This window comes from Gigantopelta aegis, chromosome 5, assembly GCF_016097555.1.
Source record: "Gigantopelta aegis isolate Gae_Host chromosome 5, Gae_host_genome, whole genome shotgun sequence".
Taxonomy (NCBI): Eukaryota; Metazoa; Mollusca; class Gastropoda; order Neomphalida; family Peltospiridae; genus Gigantopelta; species Gigantopelta aegis.
Window position 1 is genome coordinate 29,419,064 of NC_054703.1, and position 10,373 is coordinate 29,429,436.

The following is a 10,373-nucleotide window of genomic DNA, read 5'->3' on the forward strand; positions in this document are numbered from 1 at the left end:
CTGTGTTAAATGTTTGTGGCGTTTGTTAAAAAAAAAAAAAAAAAATAAATACGTAACTATATATATAATTTCAGTGAGCCAGTACTCGATCTCAGTATTGCCTGTACATTCATATTGTTATTATTATTAATTGTTTTTATTGATATATACTTTTATCATATACTATCTTACATTTTCAGTGCAATGAAAGTATGTGATATTTTTCAGATCACATACTTTAAGAATATGATAACTTTGCAAATTAGATGTAAATTAGTCGAGGTCTCGGCACTAGGTTTATTGACATTTAAGCAAACATACTTGGGTGACACTCCATGATTGACGTATGCATTCATAGTCATCAAATAAAAACATTTTAATGGCAATTTGACACTGAAAGATGTCCAGCGTTCAGAAAACAAAAACGTTAGGCATAACTTTATTTTGATGTAAGGACATCCAAAATGACGTCATTCGAGTTTGACGTCATTTCCATTCAAAAATACACCGCGCCACATATTCTTACGTCATTTGAATATCTAGTAATGGCGGACTAGAATTAAAGTTGCGTGTACAGTTTAGAAAAACACGTTGTATTAAGCTTGAGCTTATATGATAAAGAGATTATTACCCTCGTGTATTTCGGTATCGTCAATATCATATATTAGGAATAAAAATAATGTATTATGCTCGCCAGAGGCTCGCATAATACGATTTTTATTCCTAATATATGATATTGATGATACCGAAAAACATTCTGGTAATAACCTCTATTTATCAATGTTTGCTGACACCGGATTGTTTGGTATTGGGCAATAAATTGAATGGACATTGAATGGATATGTGGCGCGGTAAATTTTTCAATGGAAATCACGTGAAACGTTAATGACGTCATTTTGAATATGCTTACATAAAACCAAACAAGTGCATGACATAATGGCCCAATTTAACAAAACGTAAGCCTAGTCTTGCACGCAAACGTAAATCTATGACTAAACCACAATTCGTATTACTATTACAGTACACAAAAATATAGTTAAAAGTACACATTTCATTTTCTTCTTTTGTTCTTAATATGCTCCATTTTCCATTATGATGTAATTTTCTTCGTAAACTATTTGACAAATACTGATAAATGTATGCCCCGGTGTAACTGCTAGTCGCAGACGTAAACAGCTTGGAGACTATTAATGCATACGTCAAGTATACGATCAGAAATGTATATAACATACTTTGATGACACTGGGTACGCTACTTTTGGCAATATATAGCCTATGCCATTTCTAAATGAGCTATTGCACCGATAGAGTTCAGACTTCAGGTCAGATGTAATTGTCAATTCGTCTTGGAAAGGTTTGAGGGTTCTCAACCTATTCAGTCATAAATAATTAATAATAATAATGATAATGATAATGATAATAATAATAATAATAATAATAATAATAATAATTAAAACAAAAACAACCAACACCCAGTCTTGTAGCAATATTGTCACACTTGTAATTGGTCGTGGCAGTTTAGTAATTGTATTTGCTTGCAGCTGTTAGTCACACTTAAACTGCTCGTGACTGTTAGTCACTTCAATTGTTAGGGACTCTTTCCTCTCCCATTAATTGGTCATGGCTGTATATACATTTTAATCAATCATGACTGGTTGGTCAAATTGTATTACTCGTGGCTGTAGTCATACGGTGATGATAATGATACAAAATAATAATAAATTATGTATATATATATATATATATATATATATATATATATATATATATATATAATAATAATAATAATAATAATAATAATAAAAAACACCCCCAAACAAGCTTGAACTATTACCATATTTGTAATTGTTTGTTGCAGTTTAGTAATTTGATTTGCTTCTCTCTATTAGTCACACTACAATGTGATTGCCTGTGGCTGTTGTGTCACATTTTAATGACTCGTGGCTAGCTAATGACAGTTTAATGTGTCGTGGCTGTCTAGTCACACTTTAATGATTCGTGGCTTCCTCGTCACAGTCACAATTTATTTACTCGTGGCTTCCTAATCACACTTTAATGACTCGTGGCTTCCTAGTCACAGTCACATTTTATTTACTTGTGGCTTCCTAGTCACAGTCACATTTTATTTACTTGTGGCTTCCTAGTCACAGTTTATTTACTCGTGGCTTCCTAGTCAAAGACACACTGTATTTACTTGTGGCTGTCCATCGGTCTACAGGCTGGTAGGTACTGGGTTCGGATCCCAGTCGAGACATGGGATTTTTAATCCAGATACCGACTCCAAACCCCGAGTGAGTGCTCCGCAAGGCTCAATGGGTAGGTATAAACCACTTGCACCGACTAGTGATCCATAACCGGTTCAACAAAGGCCATGATTTGTGCTATCCTGCCTGTGGGAAGCGCAAATAAAAGATCCCTTGCTGCTAATCGGAAGAGTAGCCCATATAGTGGCGACAGCGGGTTTCCTCTCAAAATCTGTGTGGTCCTTAACCATATGTCTGACGCCATACAACCGTAAATAAAATGTGTTGAGTGCGTCGTTAAATAAAACATTTCTTTCTTCTTTAGTCGCAGTTTAATGTGTCGTGGCTTCCTAGTCACAGTTTAATGTGTCGTGGCTTCCTATTCGCAGTTTAATGTGTCGTGGCTTCCTAGTCACAGTTTAATGTGTCGTGGTTGTTTGGTCACACTTTATTTACTCCTGGCTCTCTAGTCACACTTTAATGACTCGTGGCTTCTTAGTCACACTTTAATTATTAGTGACTGACCTGTATACACACTTAATTGATCATGGCTGTAGTCACACTTTAATTATTAATAAGTCTAGTCGCATAAGTGGCTAGTGACAATCTTGTTAAATTTACATTCTGCAGGAATCTAGTCTCAGATGAATTGTTCATGGTAAGTTAGTCGACCCTGAATTGCTCATAACAGTCTTATTTAAATTGATAGTGACAATAAGCAAGTTAGATACGTTTGACCTCCTCGTCATACTTTAGTCATACCTTACATTGTTATGGGAGCTTCGTATTCCTGTGATGGTTTACTCACATTTGAATAGCTCAGGACACATTAGTCATATTATCTAGATAATACAGATCTATTGTATAATTTTCCATTTTAGCTAGGCTGTCGAAACGTACAGCTTCACGGAGGTTAACAAGTCTGTACCTATAAAGCGGCTGGTTAACATTACTCCTGAGCCATCTACACCTAAAAAGCGACTATGGCAGTTTTCACTGAGGGTGATATCATTAAACAATTAAATTGGCAGGTTGTCATTCAGGTGACTGCTGATATTGGTATTCAACTAAAGAATATAGAGACAAGTCTGACTGGCAGAGAACCACCAGAGCCGGATGCATCAAGTGATCACGTATCAACAGTAGAATCCACTGCAATATATGCTATTACGGGCCCTCCTCCATCTGGTAATGTTAATCATACTGACCTCATTCCTGCACCGGTGGCACATGGATTTGTCTATCCTCTCGGCGTGACGTCACACGCGGAGGTCCTGTCCTCGGACGATCCGCCACTACACCTGTCTGTTGCACACGGGTTCTGAGATTATGAATTGTCTGTCGGCTGCATCCTAGTGTGCGAGCAACTGCCGCAACGGATTGTCCTGCGTGCAGCCTACCCACAGCACGCTCACGTTCTGCATTTGTGAGGCGTGGCATTCAGTCACTAATTTGTCACCAGAAATTTTAATGTGTTTTCCTGTTAAACCATACACGTGTGAATTGATTTGAAGGCATACTCGTTCACTGTGTTGATCACGTGACCCTGTGCACGTGTTTGTCAGGTTTTGGGCTTTAGACGTGCACAAAGGCAATATGTGCGTTTTCACTCCGCCCCGTCCGTGCAGTATCATCGGGAAAACCTTTATCATCCATTATGTAATGCAAATTTCAACTGATTTCATCCATAATAATTTACGATAAAAAATATGGTTGTAAAGTTTCTACTTGCGCTCAGTATATCAGTTACCAGAGAATAATTCAAGCACCAATTGAACATGCCACTTACGTTTTGTGGTTTAGACACTAAACTTTTCAAATGTCATAGTTTCCGAATTTATGCCACTACTGAAGGCCTAACCACGACGCCACCGAGGCCGGTAATTTCAAGAGTATAGACTTACACGGCTTGACAATTTCCTCTTGTATTTTAGGTTTACATATTCAGGTACTCAACTACATGTATAATGACTTTGATCATAGACACACCTCGGTGGCGTCGTGGTTAGGCCATCGGTCTACAGGCTGGTAGGTACTGGGTTCGGATCCCAGTCGAGACATGGGATTTTTAATCCAGATACCAACTTGAAACCCTGAGTGAGTGCTCCGCAAGGCTCAATGGGTAGATGTAAACCACTTACACCTACCAGTGATCCATAACTGGTTCAACAAAGGCCATGGTTTGTGATATCCTGCCTGTGGGAAGCGCAAATAAAAGATTCCTTGCTGCTAATCGGAAGAGTAGCCCATGTAGTGACGACAGCGGGTTTCCTCTCAAAATCTGTGTGGTCCTTAACCATATGTCTGACGCCATATAACCGTAAATAAAATCTGTTGAGTGCGTCGTTAAATAAAACACTTCTTTCTTTTTTTCTTTCCAAACACGAAAATACACCTAATATGTTCAATCGCAGAAATATTCCATTAGTCGGAAACATCTTACAATGCAGCAAACTCAGGAATGTCCCTTTAAAAATCCCTTTAAGAAGTGTTTTATTTAACGACGCACTCAACACATTTTATTTACGGTTATATGGCGTCAGACATATGGTTAAGGACCACACATATTTTTTTAGAGGAAACCCGCTGTCTCCACATAGGCTACTCTTTTTACGACAGGCAGCAAGGGATCTTTTATTTGCGCTTCCCACAGGCAGGATAGCACAAACCATGAGCTTTGTTGAACCAGTTATGGATCACTGGTCGGTGCAAGTGGTTTACACCTACCCATTGAGCCTTGCGGAGCACTCACTCAGGGTTTGGAGTCGATATCTGGATTAAAAATTCCATGCCTCGACTGGGATCTGAACCCAGTACCTACCAGCCTGTAGACCGATGGCCTGCCACGACGCCACCGATGCCGGTTTTCTGTTTGGAATGTCGGTATCTGTGTGTTCGGTGTGTTTCTGGTTGTCGTAGTATGTGTAAGAGGCCTAAACTGGATTTCGTCTTCAAGTAATTTCACACGTACGAATAAACAATATTTTGGGAAATGTGATGAAATTTGACCTAGTACAAATGTTGGAACGATCAGAAGCATGTTTGATGTGCGACCACAGATATTTTATGCAGGGGGATGTGTTTTGATGTGTGATTGCAATCGTTGAAGGGTCTCTGTTGGTTGATGACATCTTAAAAAGTGCGGCAAACTCAGGAATGTCCCTTTAAAGCTATATGTTTGTTTAAATGATGGTCAATGTTATATGTTGGTTTTATTTATTAATTTAGACATCTAGCAAAGTTTTTTTCTGCTGGGAGAAGTTTTATGTTATTCAGGTTCGTGGGTGCACAACCAATCCAATACATGTTAAGCTAAAACACAGACCACTTCTCTGCAATCTTTAATATTGGCTATATTTATAGTAAATTATTTCTGATGACATATAAAGTGAAGTGTAAAATGCTTGTTTTAGGTCAATAACCTGCTAATGGCCATTTTAAATCTGTCATTTTCACACAATCAAGGGGACATTAAGTGCCATGTCAACAATCGGGCTTCTGGGTTCACAATCCGTGACGATAATGCCATGAACAATCCAGGTTGTACCAGTTGATATATTAGTTCATCTTTATCAGCTCAAATCTCCTAATTCATATTAGTTCAAAACTTGTATATACCAGATTTGTTTTACAACTTACGTTCCACTTGGGTATGTAAGTGTTGAGCGTTCTCATTATAACCAACAGATAATACGAGGGATAAACATAGCATCATGTTCTCGGATTACTTAATGATGCATTATTCTTTAGGAGTCTTCTTGTTAATATATTACATTGTATGTTTTGACTTACACCAATCTTAATCTGCGGTGAAATTCCTGCCTATTCTAAATTTCATTTGGGACTATGCGTCGATAATTAAAGAATGTTCATGGGCTTGCCCCAAAATCATTTCAGCTATTTAACTTTCGTATACTTTAAGCATACACACGCACATAAAATATTAAAATGTCACTATGGATGCAAGCTAGTGCTGTACTGAAACAGTATTTAGTTGACATTTAATGTTTTCACACTTGACCTACAATTTCTGTCTTAATTTTAATAAATGTCACCTCAAACGGTGGCCTAACCGACAATCTCGGCTCTTTTATATTTATTATGTTAGTGGTGAGTTACCATCTGATTGATATATTGCTGTAATGCTTAGTTTATCAGCGTTTAAGAAATTGCATATGTACATTTTGTTATTTATCAATTAGCCAATACTAAACAAAACTTAAAGCCATAGCTCGAAATGACCACACCCCCTCTCTGTCACGGACAGAACTCTCTGGCGAAGTCAGAGATGCCTACGAATATATTCAGAGAGACCTAAGAATAGACCCTGAGAGACCTAAGAATAGACTGAGAGAGACCTAAGAATAGACCCAAAGAGACCTAAGAATATATTCAGAGAGACCTAAGAATAGACCCAGAGAGACCTAAGAATAGATCCAGAGAGACCTAAGAATAGACCCAGAGAGACCTAAGAATATATTCAGAGAGACCTAAGAATAGACCCAGAGAGACCTAAGAATAGATCCAGAGAGACCTAAGAATAAACCCAGAGAGACCTAAGAATAGACCCAGAGAGACCTAAGAATAGACCCAAAGAGACCTAAGAATATATTCAGAGAGACCTAAGAATAGACCCAGAGAGACCTAAGAATAGACCCAGAGAGACCTAAGAATATATTCAGAGAGACCTAAGAATAGACTAAGCGAGACCTAAGAATAGATCCAGAGAGACTTAAGAATAGACTGAGAAAGACCTAAGAATAGACTCAAGAGAGTCCTAAGAATAGACTAAGCGACTGGTATATCAAAGGCCGTGTCATGTGCTATCCTGTCTATAAAAGATCCCTTGCTTCTAATCGAACAGAGTAGCCCATGAAGTGGTGGCAGCGGGTTTCCTCTCTCTATATCTGCGTGGTCATTAACCATATGTCCGACGTCATATGACCGTAATTAAAATGTGATGAGTGCGTCCTTAAATAAAACATTTCCTTCCTTCATTCAATGGTGTACACATCGTATACATTGGGATAACAAACGTTGGGCTCAGGTGATGAGAGTCCAGAGTCACATTCAACTTCCATGATCGACGACAGCGTTTCTATGGAGGTCCTAATGATGATAATGATGATGATAACTAGTTTAACGTGCCCATATACCACTAGGGTTTCGAACACGCCCATCCTGAGTCCGACCTCCGATAAGATCAGTGGCCTGACTCGGGATGGAGGGGGGGGGGGGGGGGGGTGGCCTTGAAAATGGGCAGAATTTTGAAAATAGCAATTAGTAAAAAAGTTAATAGAATAAAAAAAATAAATAAAAAGGTTACAAGCCAAAAATAAAAAAGAATTGACTGCTCGGCCGAATATTTATATAATTTGGAGCAGTTTAGAAGGACAGTCCTAAATTAAATAAGAGAAAGAACAGAGGATCGGAGTATTTAATAATATTTAAAAAAAAGAAGTAATTTCGACATAAAATTTTGAACGCAGATCTAAAAGTTTAAAGTCCGATCGATATGTCCACGCGAATGGCCTCGTTAAGGCCGTTTGGGTGCACAGCTTAAAGGGACGAGATGGGTTGCATCCCGTCAAGAAAACCCCTAGATTGACAGTCGATAGACGTTGAAGGTGTAGTGCTGTGCTAAAATACAGATCTTGAGAAGCCGGATCCATCTGAACGAGAGAGAGAGTATCAGACTAGGGTATAGTCCAGTCGTCATGGGTTGGTATAGTGGTGCGGACGAGCCCGACTCCGGAGGATACGAGATGGTATCACTATAAAGCAAGGTAAAGTCTAGAAAAAGAGTAGTAGGGGCCGACCCCGCTTCCTATTTCTTCTTAGAGTGGGGCGGTCAATCTTCCAGTGCTGCTAGGACAGGCTCGGACATGTAGAGACTAAACGCGAACAACCGTGGCGTTCTGCAGAATGGCCCTCATACGAGTCACGAAAAAAACAAGTCCACAGTCAGACGGAGAAATGACGTGGAGGCAAGGAATCTCGCTAAAAAAGAATCCAACCTGATGGTGCAGGCTGTCGAAACGCGAAGCGTTCCAGCGTTCAATCAGTTCCACTGGCCGCATACATCCCAGTAGAAAACTTCATTTCGCTGACAAAAACAACGAAATGAAGGACTCCCAAGTCGAGCACACGAAAGCATTTCCGAGAGTCACAGGTAACCACCTATCTCAGGGGCGGACCTAGCATTTTGGATAGTGGGACAAGAAATCTTTAAAAACAAACACAAAATCGCATCTTGTATTTATTAGATACGTCTGACCCTCCCTCAACTCGTTCCTTAGGTCCGCTCCTGATTGTTTGTCGAGTGTCCGAGAGCGATTGAACAGTTTGTATATACTTATTTTGTATAAACATATTTTGTTTAAGGCTCAATCATGCTGTCCTGGGCACACACCTCAGCTATCTGGGCTGTCTGTTCAAGACAGTGAGTCAGTTGTTAGCTAGAGAGAAGTCGGTGTAGTGGCCTTATACCTAACCATCGAGTCGTGAAACTCGCTCTGGGTGGGAACCGGGCCGCGAACCGAGTACCTATCAGCTATAGTGTTAAAATGCTTAACCGCTACACAACCAAGAGCGATTATTGAAGAGTTTAGAGGGTAGGTACAATGTCATTTACTCAGGCCCGTATCTAGCCTTCGATAAATGGGACTCGGTGAAGGGTGGGGGATTGTGTGTGTGTGGGGGGGGGGGGGGGAGGAGCTACAATTATTATTGTCCCAGCCACTATAATCAATTGACCTGAATAAAGTATCTGTAACGCCATAAACACTTTAAAGGGCCAGTCCTCAGATTACAACCATCGTGAAATATGTCCGACCAGTAGAACCTTTTCGATGACATACAAATTAAATAATAATAATAAAAAATATTTAAAATATCAGTGTCTGTAGTGACAAGGTGTTTACTGTTGTCCTAATGCTTATAGTAGCCCAGACTAGATTTTACCTCCCAATAATTTCGTAGTACGAAAAATTATATATCACGAATTAAAGTAAAAATTGAGTAAAAGAAATGCTTTTTTTTTATTTAACGACACACTCAACATGTATTTAGTATGAAATAGTAGTCGCCAACAAGGCTCTGTTATCGCAAACAACTTAAATGGCTGCAAATCTCAGGACAATCTCTTTAAAGGGACATTCCTGAGTTTGCTGCATTGTAAGATGTTTCCGACTAATAAATTTTCTTGTTTAGAATATCAGTGTCTGTATATTCAATGTGTTTCTGGTCATCTTAATATTTGTAAGAAGCCGAAACTGGATTTTGTCTTCAAGTAATTTCGTACGTACGAAAAACATTTTTTAGAAACTAAACTAAAATTTAACCTAGTAAAAATATTAGAACGATCAGAAACACGTTTAATATACAGCCACTAATGTTATGCAGAAAAAGTTATTTGATATGTAATTACAATCTTTAAAAAGTATCTGTTAGTTGATAACATCTTATACATTCCAGCAAACTCAGGAATGTCCCTTTAATAAATAAATAATAATGAAGGGAGACAACCTGTTTGGGTAATCCTATTTATTCCCATGAAATTTCTTTTAGAACGATGCCTTTAATATAACACGCTCTGACGAATGTATACACTAATATGGGTGGTACAATTAACAAGTTTTTATCAATCAAAATGTTTCAAGCAGAAATGTAGCAAACTGAAAGTAAATTGCGATGAAAAAAGCGTCTCTGGGCATGGTATTAAAAAATTGCTATCGAATGTCCTAGAATTATCGCCCCATTCTGGAGCTTGACTAATTTGCAGATACAAATTTCCTCTTTTTATAATTTTAGGATCCCTCTTTATAAAATGCCGGACCTGTGTTTCTTCCAGGTTTATCAAATTTCAGATATTAAATTGATCAACAAAGATCCACTCCGTAGTAATCCCATGATGACGTCATCATTGTTGAATCGTCAAACGTCGGAGCTGACATGAGCTGACACTGTTGACTGTTCTGGTTGTAGTTGAACGCCAAACAATCGCGGCGGCCACATCTGCTCGCGCAATTCATGACGTCAACGCCGGAAATGACGTCATTTGTCGAGTTCAGTCGCGTCTCTTGTACACGGTGAAAAAGTCGAGAGAATGCACAACCTGTTAATGACAATGATCATTATTTATTAAAGTTAC